General features: G+C 45.1%; 1 pseudogene; it reads left to right on the plus strand.

Moving 5' to 3' along the window:
• Positions 1-5569: 5569 nt before the first annotated feature.
• On the plus strand, positions 5570-6795 carry LOC136515750 (uncharacterized; annotated as a pseudogene).
• The last annotated feature ends 4444 nt before the right edge of the window (positions 6796-11239 follow it).

Here is an 11239-nt window from a genome sequence, read left to right on the forward strand (position 1 = left end):
AAAATGGAAGAAAACACATCTAGACAAATATGGATTAGCTTGACAAAAATAAGCATGCTACTTGTAGGCCATAGGAGGAGTCATCATAGTCACTGAATAAAAGATGGAACTATGCAAAAAATAGTTATGAGACATAACATTGGTCCTTACATGGTAGTTTCTCGAGAAGCAAAGAGGAAACTGCAGGTCCATTTTATACAAAAAAAAAAAGACTTAGATGGACATGCTCCAAAATATTCCGTTCATTTGAATTCATGATATAAGGTATAAATGCAAACTACAAAACTCTTAACATGGAAAGGAAAATTGGAAGAAACCAAGGTCAGTTGAAATTCTATGAAAATTCAGGAAAGTGCAGGTTCAATTGTGGACTGTACATCATACAACATGTATCACGTTTCAGGCATCTGAACTATTTTCCTTCTATCACTTATCTTTTATAGGGCATGGCTGTCCTATATGTATCTTTGTAACTCACTTTAGATAACAGCCAACAAACAATACTATCAAAGTGATGGAAACGGTGGTTACTATTTTCAATTTTCAATTATGTCAGTCGCTTGATCTCCTTCTGCGACTGGCGAGGAGGTTGAGCAGCCGATTAGGGCTTATCAGCGGCGGCGGCTGCCTGGCGGCTGGGCCTAGCCGTGCGGTGGCTGCGACCTGGCTAGGGCGGCTGTGGCCGGTCGGGCTGGGCGGCCTGGCTAGCAGCGGCAGTGGAGCAGCGCAGCAGCGGGCAGAGAGGAAGCGGCGGTGGCAGAAGGGAAGAGAAGGGGGCGGCGCATAGAGAGGAGAGGGAAGGGAGAGAGAGATAGAGGGTTTAACCCTAAACTTGCTTGCCTTCTCATTAAGTGTCTCCCTCAAATATATATAAGGGGGGTTACAATTACTAATGGGCTTGTCCCATGAGTCTATCGTCTTATTGAGGCCTGGTCTATAACAGCTGGGTCTATTGCCCCTCGCTACTTTAACTAGCCTGTTGCCTTGTTCTGTCGTCGTCTTTTGGCATAGGTCTTACCGACCATGACATCTCTCCCCGCCTGAAGAATCAGCTCGTCCTCGAGCTGAAATTTGGGATACAACTTTTGGAAGAGCTCAGCATCTTCCCAAGAGGATTCTGCAGCCGGCTAGTTCTTCCACTTGATTAATACCTGTAGTTGTTCCCGATATAATCTTGATTTAAGCATGAGGTCTGGTTCTAGGACGGCAGCTCCTTCGTGCATTGTCGGCACCTGTCCGGGCGCTGAAGGTGGCGTTCCTTTGTGTGGTTTAAGCATACTCACATGGAAGGCATTATGAATGCGAGCCTCCTCAGGTAGATTCAAACGGTAGGCAACTGAGTCGATGCATTCACTTATCTGAAAGGGGCTGAAGTATTTTGGAGCTAACTTGCCTTTCTAAAGGTTGGAATCCCCACTGCTGCTCGGGCCATCAGTTTAAGCCACACCCAATCACCGACTTGGAACGACCGATCTGTGTGCTTGTTATCATAATATTTGATGTAGTAATCCTGGGACTGTTGGAGACGCACCTTTGTTTGTTCCAGGAACTGGTCACGTTCTATGAGCAGGTCATCGACTGAAGATATTGCAGCATGAAGGGGGCGGCGCATAGAGAGGAGAGGGAAGGTAGAGAGAGAGATAGAGGGTTTAACCCTAAACTTGCTTGCCTTCTCATTAAGTGTTTCCCTGTTTACACCAAAATTTGGGAAGAAGAGCACGGAAACTCGAAGCTTCTAGGATTGTGTCATCAAGGAATCGATTAGATGTGAATCGGTATCAGCTGATTTAGATGTAATGTCAGAATCGGCTATTTTATGGATGACATTAGCAGACGGTGTTAATGAGCTATACTTGAGTGGCGCCAGGATGATGTGTCGGACTCTACAGATAAGGAAAATTGAGGTCCAGGTTATTATTAAGTTAGGAAGTTTTCTTTTATTCCAAGAATTATAACGAGTCATATTTGAGTAGGATTCATATTTAGATTCCGGGTATAAATATTAGACCCTGGTTATTGTAAAGAAAAAAAAAGAACGAACACTCAATCTATACAATCTTTCCGGCTTTCACCATCGCATTAGTAGTAGGAGTACTATAGATCGCATTAGTAGTAGGAGTACTATAGATCTTGGTGAGTTCTTTAGCAAATAGGGCTGCATCGACTGATCGACATCCAGCTTGCTTGTGAGTACTGTCATGACTTGTATTGTGCTTGTAAAGCTGCATCAGCTGATTGATCTTTTATGAACCATAATATAAATTAGTTATCGATCTGTATCGTAGTTTGTAAGGCTGTATCAGCTGATTGATCTCTTACGAATCATAATATAGATCAAAGTTATCGATCTTGTGTTAAATAACTTGTTGTTTAACATAATATCACCAGTTATCGAATCTGCTAAGATTAGTAAAATTTTCCTTGTTGTTTTGGTTGATTCACTGGTTATCGATCTTGCTATAATTAATGTTTTATTAATTATAACAAAATCACCCGATTAAGATAGAGATAGATCGGCATCATATCATCTTAATTGGTCGTCCTTTGATCTGGTCATGCTTCAAATCTTATAATTGATGGCTTAATTCCGCTAGATCGGCTATTTTATCTCTATTCCAGTCAAACATAGTATGCATCCAAAGATATGTTTTAATCTTGAATAAATTTACTAGTTAATGAGATATAATCTAATGACACTACCATAGCTGCATCGATCCGGTCGAACCTCACTGGTAAGACTTCAGATTAGAAATTATCGATTAGTGGTCTTGTTCATGATCAAGATATGTACTCTGTTTGTTTGTTATGTCTGCATCGGCTATTTTAGCCGATTTGCCTATACTCACGCATATAGTATGTGTTTCATGAATATGTCAACATATAGATGATTTTATAGATTCTTTGGCTTTATTTATTATCATTATCATAGCTGCATCGATCCGATCGAACCTCACTGTTCATAATAATAGATTAGACTCAAAACTGTTTGTAGATTCATTTATATTAGACAGTCGATCTGTTCGCATGTTGTACTCTTTTCATCAAACTTATCGGCTCAACGCTTTATATCGATCAAGTTCCATTTAGCCGATGATGTTTTTTGATGTTCCATGAGCATCGGTTATTTTGATTCGTATCATTATCATTTAATATTAGTTGATAATCCTCGATTTAAAGATCTTTACTTTATGGATACGATGGATATCGACTATTTAGTTGATAGCCTCATTGAATCGGCTGTCTGGGCGTACATTTAGAACTGTTGGGTGCAACACTGACATGTTTCACCTAAAATTACTGATAAGATTTTCTCTTCTTGTCAATTGTCGGTTAAATTGACTGGCACATCATTGGGTTTTCAAAATCAGCTAGTTCTGTGTTGAAGCCAAGCAGATCTCTGGTCTCGTTCCACTTAGATCTTTCGGCTTGCTGTGTGTTGATCACATCGTTTTGTATCAACATACTTTTTGGCACGCCCGGTGGGACCACAATCGTCATGGCGGTTCACAACAACAAGGATATTCTTATGGTACCTTATGAAGACTTGCCTGCTAAGGATAAAGATGTTATTGGTAAAGCTATAGAGGAATTTCAGAGCAAGTGTTTGTTGTCATACACCAAAACACGTGATAATAAAGTTGTATAGAAATATCCACTGCCGAGAGTTTTGATGCATGGACAATCAGATACAAATAAAGCTGATGATATACGTTTTTTTGTAGAAGCTGTCAATAAATCTGTTCATGATGCAATGCTGAATCATAATACAGTTTCTTGAATACATTCCACAATACCATGAAGGAGGTGTTTCATGGATTTCCACTTGATCAGGTTGGACCGGCTTATTACAATATTCTGCATCCGTCGACTCAGGGGACTAATCAAGCCGGTACTAACCATCAAGAAGCAGCACTAGTTAAGAGTGATGATGCCCAGGCAATTCAGAATTCGTCTGAGCAAATTCAAGGTGCTACTACTAATCAAATACAATATAATCCTGGATCATCAGTGCAGCATGTGTAGCAGCTGACAGGGCAAGTTCAGAATCAGATGGTTAATTTTGGTACATCAGGCCAAATACCACCGTTGGCTTAAAAAATAGCACCATTGGTTCAAAGGATTCGTAGAGATATAGATCATAATGTTTTTAATCAGAGATTTTAAACAGTAAATCAGCAAGGGGCTCCTTTGGAACTAATTTTTGCATAGAAATTTTTGCAGAAATTAGTTTACTTTTTATTCGTATTTCTTAATAATGTTATCTTCTAATGAAGTACACTTAATATTTAATAGGCATGGGCCATGGATACAATATTTAGTCCTATAATTATGTGTGAGATGTATCCATTTGTTAAAAATGCACGCTACTGCTTTGTTAATATGGTCTGAAATTTTTATGCAATGGTTAATCACTAAAATCATGTTATCATGCAAGTTTGTAGATTTTTCTAACCAAGTTTAGATATTGTTACATTTATTTTATGGTAATTCAACGAATAATTACAATAGTAACTAATTTTTTTTTCAAATTTACACAACAACATATTTCAGACCCACAAGCATTCCATAAAGATTTGAGGCAATCCTAATAAAGCGGGACTACACATCCTTCACAAATCTCTCACTTGGTTTTATAACTATACGTGAGATGTATCCATGTGTGAACCACGTGCAGTACCATTTTGTTAAAAATCATTTGAAATTTTTAGCAATGATTATACATCGAAATTATGTTGTCACGCAAGTTTATAGACAGATGTTATTACATTTGTTATATGGTAATTCAATAAGTAATTCTAATAATAACTAAATTGGGTCAGATAATTCTCAAAATTGATGGGTCCATAAGCATTGCACAAAATTTTCAAGATTTCAAATGGATTTTTTCTTGTCAATTTTAATAAAGTGCAACGATAAACTGATCCCACATTCATTTGCCTTCAAACTAATCAAGGAACCGTATTAGACCTATCCCATGAACCAAATACGTGATGGGTTAGACCTCTCACGAGCGAAGTACCACCAGTGCGTGGGTCTCAAAATATTTAGGACAAGAGGTCAAAGAGGATACAATAAGTTTGGATACGGATCTATATCAAATCACTTTACAACTTAGGCGCCGTTCGATAGAGTTTCCACCGGCTCCAGCTTTTCTGACGTATGTATTGTTCACACACTATTCGCATGAGTTCTTTTCCTCTCTCCTCTCACAGAGCTGGTGGAGTCAGTTTTTTTTAGCTTCACCAGCTCTATGAGAGAAGAGAGAGGAGAGAGAAAAGAGTTTATGTAAGTAGTGCACAAATAGTATATATGTGTCAAAGAAGCTAGAGTCGGTGGAAGCCTACCAAACTGAGCCTTGCAACTATGAGTTTGAAAACGTAGTGTCGAATAAGGTTGGATACTGAATGAAAACTGATAACCACTGTTACCTAAATAAGTACGACTTTGCCACATTCTTAATGCAATATACAAAATATTTCTTTTTAAGTAACTATATATAAGTGGGCCATAGCCTATTAGCAGTTCATGTCCATGGCGGAGGAAAAAAACAAAAACTTATCTAGTTCCCATGGCGCCCCAGCCCCTCGTGCAACCGCGTGCAAAATTGAGTGTGCGCGCACTGAAAAGTGAAAACTTCCCTCCTCTTCGCGGTAATTAACTCCTCAAATAGCAGCTTTAGGTATGACGCTACTCTTTTAGCAACAGCGAGAGAAAAACGATACACATTTACCATTTTTGCTCGCGTGGCACGCCAGCTCCGCTGTACAGTTCGGATCCGAGTCAGCATCTTTATCCTCCCCGCGTCCTCCCTCCTCCCATCCCGTCCCGTCCCATCCTGGCGTGCCTCTGCTCCCCCGCGCTGCTCTCCATCCTCTCCACCAACCTCCTCGCGCTCCTCGCCTTCCTCTCCCCCCACGTGCACCCCGTCCCTACTGCCATCTCCGCGCAGGTGGCCGCCATCGCATGAAAGATCGACGTGACCCGCCTTGTCCCGTACCGGGCGGCGGGCGACGGCGGCGGCACCACCCTGCCCCTGGAGATGCTCCTCTTCCTGTCCTCGCACGCGCTCTCGCTGGGCCGCGATGCGCGCACGGGGCTCACCCACATGCCAGCATCCATCGCGCACGCTTGCTTCCGCTCCCCGTCCACGCTCGCGCTCCTCGCTGCGTTCGCCACCTACGCACCCTACGCCGTCTGCCCGCGCAACGCCACGCTCCCGCACCGCCTCATCTCCAAGGCCTACGAGCCGCTGCCCCGCCGCCGCTGCCTCTCCCGTGGCCCGCGCGCCGCGCTCCCATCCTCCAATATGGGCGTCGACAACCACGACTGGGTGAAGCCGCACCACGACCACGAGTTCCTCATGACGACGTCCTGCGCCTCACCATCGGCGCCGGCAAGATCCAGATTGGCTTCGACGTCGCCGACGGCGCCGCCAACTTCGCCGCCCGGATGAGGGAGCGCGGGGTCACCGCCTTCACCACGGAGCTCAACAACGCCGGGAAGCCCATGAACGAGTTCGTGGCAGTCAGGGGACTGTTCCCGCTGCTGCTCTCGCCTGCCCTTCGCCGCTGCCTCCCCCATTGCCGCCGCCCACATCGTCGTCACGGCATTCCTCGTGGCCTCCGCATCCGACTTCGATGCCACCGCCAGGGAGCTCTTCGCGCGCCCCAACGGCCGTGCGCGCCGTGCGGTCCACGAGGGAGGTCCCCCCGCGCTCGCCTCCGATGTTGTTATCGCCACAGCGGACCAGTTCGAGGCCGTCGTCAGGAACTCCTCCTCCCAGACCATCCTTAGGGGCCTGTGGGGCAACCGGGCTGCCTCGAGCTCGCCGACCTTGTCCCCGGCAGGTACCACATCGGCCTCGAGCTCCTGCGCGTGCTCTAGGTGCCGTCATGTTCGTCGCTGGCGTAGGGCACGGCCGTGGACCTACAGGGCGTGGCCCCGGCTGCCTCGCCCCCAACTTCCTCTATGTCCTGTCAGCCGCCGTCATGGGCCCCATCGTTGGCCATGGCCGGAGCTCGAGCAAGGAAGGGATAGAGATGGAAGAAATAGACGAGGAGCAAAAATATCATTTCCTGTGGCTGGTCTTTGTTGTCAGGTCAAGTTGGCGTGCCACGTCAGAAAAAAAAAATAATAAGAATGTATCAAATGCCCTCTCTCGATGGTAAATATGTAGAAGCAATATTAAAAGTGCTATCTAAAGAGGGATGACGTCCGTTCTAACGGTAGATAAATATCCCCTCCTCTTCCTTTCAAACATTCCCACCCCTCTTCGCACGCCCGGCCAGGCGGCTACCCTCTCCCTCCCCTGCTTCCTTCCAAGCGCGACGATGCAGCAGCGCGTGCCGCGTGCGGTGGGTGGAGGGCTTCTTCCCTCGTCCCCTCCTGCCCGCACTAGGTGGCTCATCTTGCGGCGGCAAGCTCGTGCGGGGCGGCAGGGCGTCACAGCGGCGGCGGCGAGCCCGCACTAGGTGGCACATCCGGCGGCGGCGAGCTCGTGTGGGGCCGATCTGGTGCCGGCTTTCTTGAACAGCTGGAGCCGGCAGCCCACCGGAGGAAGGTTCTGTTGCTGCTTTGTGACCCCTGCTTGTTATCGATTTTGTAGTAGTCAATAGTAGTGCCAATCTGCTCAATAGCTTGTGTGTTAATCTAGTAGAACTAGTCTTGATCCATGTGACATGATAGATCTGTCTGATTGAATCCGTGTAATTGAACCATTGATCTCCTATTGTGCTGGTGCTCTCGTGTAGGATCTATTATTCAAATAAACAGTGTTTGGTTACCCACCAGTGTGGAATCAAAGAAAACGAATTTCACATGTGTGGCAAACTAAAATAGCTACCTTATAGCGATAAAGTGCAACTTTAATTGTAGGTATTGATTCGTTAATTTTGAACCAATGTCCTGCTGAAAGAAGTTTGTGTCCTCACATAGCTTTCGTTACAATCAAACTGTCATGGTACAAACGAACAATCTTGCTTGTTCTACATTTGCGCAACCAGTGAACTTATTGATGGGTCAGACCCATGTTCAAACTATTAAGTGGTCGTAGCGAGAATTTTTGTATTGACGTTTGCTAATGGTGAGAATTCGTGCATTAATGTGCAATAACTTTGAGGGATACCATGTTTTTAAAAGATTTGCTTGTAAGCATAGCATTTGTTTCAGATATATTGCTTGGAGTCATAGCATGTGTTGGAACAAGGAGTGGGTATGTTAATCTATGTACAAAATAGCAGCAGGATGTAACTGTTGTTGTTGACAGTCTAGGTTGTGGAGCTCTTATATTCTTGCTGTAGAATTCAGCCGTTCTAATTCAGCCTGGTGTGAAGCACACAGTAGTGTCAACTGAATACTTCTTTCATAGTGATTTTTTTTATCCTTTTGACATCTATCAGAACACACTTGCACGAAGTCCACTTGAGTATGTCAATGGAATGCTTCTTTCATGTTGAAGTTGATGTTGTGGGGAGGGAGGGACCCTAGCCATACTACCCTAAAACTGTACGATACCTCCTGGTTCCAATGTCTCTTCATTGCCATACACTTGTAGGAACCAGAACTGTTTACTGGGGTGGTGCTGGCTGCGGATGGTATTAATTAACCATGTCAAAGATCTTTCAAGCAAAGGAAAACATATAGTTCATTACAACTAAGAAAGTTGATTGATGTCCATTTGTAGACATCAGCATTTCGAAACACAGTTGCAATGGCACAGCATGGTTTTATCGAACTTTCTGGCACATAAAGAAAACTTGAGGCTCTTGATCAGAAGCAAAATGAAAAAAAAGATACATAAAAAACTTGTATATGAGTCAAATTTGGTTTTGATATTGCATTAGGCATAATTTCTGTGCCGGGTGTGTTGCAGCTGATTAGGACAGGAAGCTTTCTAGCTCAAGCATTGTCTATCCTCCACTACAGTAAGGATCCTTGTTTTAGATTGGAAAAAAAAATATTGAGTCTGATGCTTCGAATAGTTTGGTGTCCCTATAGTCCCATTGTCTGTACATGTATTTGGTAGACTACTTATTTACAGTTAGGTGACTGCAAGCAATAGGCTTAAAGCCATTGCACATTTGCACCTCAATAGCTTTCCTTGTCTGTACATAGAAAGCACACTCTAGCTGCTACCTGAGGTGTTCAAAGCTGTGCCGGCATCAATATACTTTGTTCAAACTTCTCTGTAATATATGTGATTCTCTAAGCTTGATCACCTCTATGCTACAGCGCGACAACTAAATTGAACCATTGATATGGAGAATCAGTGACACCATGTTTTTTCGGTGCTTATCTTATTGTGTTTAATTTTTTTGACTCCTGTAGCAACTTCTGCTAGTTTAGTAAGAATCGTATCACTGAGTAGTGGTCTGATGGATGAAAATCTCTAATGGAGCAATAGAACGAGACATCAAGCATGTGTCCTAGTTACATTGGTCTTCTAGGAGACTAACCCTCCACGTTGAAATGCCTCATGAAATGCATAGGTGACTGTCATTAAGGTCATTTAAATTTGCAAATCTGTAATCGGACCAAGTTGGTTTGTAGGATTTGAGATATATAGGTGTTTCAGCTTTCAGGTCTTGATTTCAATTTTTTTAGATGGGATTGCATCATTTATTTGTCAATTCAAAATGGAAAACAGAAAAGACACCACCTTGATTTATGCAAAGCCTGAGCTCTCAAGTTATTTACTAAACATTGAATTATTGAGGAATTTGGTGGTCTTGCAGTTAATAAAGCACCGAGGGGGAGTGCAGCGGCAGCGACAAGGAACAAGGGTGACTAGCACGGGAGACACCATCTGTGAGAGGACTGTTGCTGATTTGTATGTTTATTTTATCCAATTATTCTTGGAAAAGTGCAATTATTTCATATATATTGATATACTTTCTTCCCGTGTTTGTTTTATCCAATTATTTCCCATGGAGTACACTTGAAATGTTCCATTGAATATTACTCCCTCTATTCTAAATTGTAAGTCGTTCTGTCTTTTGTTACTATATAGATTTTTCTATGTATCTAAACATAATGTATATCTAGGTGCATAGTGATGAGATCCTAACATACAGGTATGTTAAGCCTCGGGTCCAATGATTCCCGAACGAAGAAGACCCTCCGACCGACCCCTTCAGGATCGCCCGGGGGCTCGGGGGCTATGCCCATTGGGCATGCTCGTGTGCACCCTCTGGCAAAGAGACCCGGCCGAGCCTGACTCGACCGCAGCTTCCGCCTGGGGCTTGGGGGCTTCCCCAAGCCTTGGGCTCCCGATCAACGGCACGATCAAGCCCGGTCCTTGGCTCCTCCCGGCTAATGATGCCAGCTAAGGCATGGGCACAAGACGACAAGCCTCAGGCTACTGATGTCCGGGGGCTCCCTGGCGTCGCTCCAAAGGCGTGCCCCTACCAACTGCTCCTCTGATAGGGTCATGTCCGGGGCGTGACACAAGAAGACAGAGCTTCCTGTGGCCTCCGGGGCTCGGGGGCTTCCGGTCCCACACGTTAGCCCCTGGAGCCGGCCTCCTTTGTCACCAAGAAGACTCCAGAAGGTGTCACCCGGGGGAGGCCGGTCCCAGCCGACACCCTCTGACATGCAGAGTGTCAGAACAGAGCAGCCGGACGACGCCTAGGCTTCTTCGGCTCCAAGACACCTCAACGGTCCATGGCGCACCGCTGCAAGGCCCTCCTGGACTACGGTGCACGTAGACCGTAGACTAGAACCCCCAAACCGCCTTGTACCTGATCTATCTCATTATATAGGGGATAAGGTCGGACCTAGAGGGGAGAGGATCCCAGTTCAATTACTAGACACTCCATTCCATTCCATCTGCCATCGCTCTGCACCAAGAGCAAGGCAATCCGGAGAGGGGCACCGAGAGCATCTCCTCCACCGCATCCCGCCGTCTCCTTCCTCTCCGACGAGGGGAAGACTCCACCGACGGCGAGGCAACCTTAGGATTAGCACCGAGCTAACCCCCTACCAAACTCTCTTCCTTTACACTCTGTTGCAACCCCCTAGATTTTGGGTGCTCTTGAGTATAAGGATCATCAACTGCTGGACGTAGGGACTGAATTGGCCCGAGCTAGGATAAATCGTTGCGTCTTCTCTTTGTGATTCTTGTGTTCCTGAGTCCACCCGAGCCATCGGAGACCCTATACTCTGACACCGACTCGAACAACATGCTTGCCGCGGTTTTGACCCCACGACAGCTGGCGCGCCAGGTAGGGGGCAACGTCAA

This window comes from Miscanthus floridulus, chromosome 17 (genome assembly GCF_019320115.1).
Source record: "Miscanthus floridulus cultivar M001 chromosome 17, ASM1932011v1, whole genome shotgun sequence".
Classification (NCBI taxonomy): domain Eukaryota; kingdom Viridiplantae; phylum Streptophyta; class Magnoliopsida; order Poales; family Poaceae; genus Miscanthus; species Miscanthus floridulus.